The following is a 1716-nucleotide window of genomic DNA, read 5'->3' on the forward strand; positions in this document are numbered from 1 at the left end:
GCATCACACGTTGAGGGAAGATCATCTTACACATTACTCTCAGCCATCCAAGGTTGCAGGGTAACAAATTTGGGGGCTCGTCCGGGATAGCGCCTCCTGCTGGCTTGGTGCTATCCAACAAAGAACCAAGGGATCCTGACTTCCTGTTCCATGAGCTGATGACCTAAGGGCAAGACTTCAGGTATCCAGAGATGTCGACGCTACATGAGCTTCAGTGGGAGATCCAGCAGTTGCTTCACCAACTGATGAATGACGCTAGAAGAGACCTGCTTCACAAACTAGCAGTATCATGCCAAGATGAGGTGGGAGAAGATGTGCCAGGGGAGGAGTCGTCCAAGGTGGAACTCTTTGACTTCATTGTTGACTTTTTAAGAAGTAAACGATTGAGGAGTCTGGAGGACCAAGGGATGTCGCGCCTGCTGATGTTTCGTGACCTCATTGATGAACTGCAGTCAGCCCAAGAAGCAGAGAATCTGCATCATTCAGTGGATGAAGAGGAAGTTGCATCGGTGTACGAGACTGAGCAGACTGTAGCAGCTTCAGTGATGAGTAAGACAGTATCAACACCAGTTGTTGCTGATCAGGTAACTGGGTTAGTAAAACTGACAGATGTTGCTGCATTACTCCCACGAAGAGAATTTCGGATTCATGCTGGTCAGATCTCAGATTCTGACTCAGATGTGAGCTTTAACTGTTTGTGTAAGCAAATTGATGAAGGACTGAGTGAAGGTTTCACTGAGACTGAGATCATTAGAACAGTTCTCAGAATAATTAAACCGGGTACATTTAAAGACATGCTTATGACAAAAGATAGTCTGACTGTAACTGAACTGAAGCGTTTTCTCAGAGCACATCTTAAAGATAAGAGCAGCACTGAATTATTTCAGGAACTGAGCAACGCGAGACAAAATGATAAAGAAGGTCCACAACAGTTTATGTATAGACTGATGGGGCTAAAACAGCGTGTACTTTTTGCTTCCAAAGTAAGTACAGGTTTCCAGTATGACAAGAAGCTAGTTCAGGGAGTGTTTTTACATTCACTTTACCAGGGGATACATGAAAAATATTCATATGTCCGACGAGACCTTAAACCTCACCTTTCAGACGAGAAGGTTACTGATGACTTTATCCTAGAGGTAATAACAAAGTCAGTAGGTGAAGACACAGAGAGACAGAATAGATTAGGTCAGGCTCTCAAACCAAAAGTAGTCAGTGTCAGTACAGTGCAGATGGATAAGAAAAGTCAGAACGCAGTTCAGATGCAGGCAGAAGTCCAGGCTAATCGTACTGCCATACAAGAGCTAACAGCACAGGTTTCATCACTAACCAAGAGTTTAGAGAAAGCTTTAACACCTATGTTTAGTTCAGGGACTGAAAACATTCACACACCTTTTCCCCCCCAAAATCAACCAACAAAGCCAGAAGTTAAACGAAGATGTCAGCAATGTGTCTCCCAAGGAACTGAAAGCTGCAGCCACTGTTTCAAGTGTGGGAAAGAGGGACACAGAGCGGTTGGCTGTCTGATGAAGAACAATCAGTCGGGAAACTGGGTGAGGTCGCTGGGGCGGGACCACCAGTGACCAGAGAGAATGCAGAGTCCCACCCCACTGCAAAGCTGCATCCTGAAGAGAGCACATCATCCTCCATCAGGCCCATCAAACAAAACAGCTTTACTAAGAAGAAACATGTTGCACAGCTGATTGGTGGTAGATGCAC

This window comes from Austrofundulus limnaeus, unplaced genomic scaffold (assembly GCF_001266775.1).
Source record: "Austrofundulus limnaeus strain Quisiro unplaced genomic scaffold, Austrofundulus_limnaeus-1.0 Scaffold328, whole genome shotgun sequence".
NCBI lineage: Eukaryota > Metazoa > Chordata > Actinopteri > Cyprinodontiformes > Rivulidae > Austrofundulus > Austrofundulus limnaeus.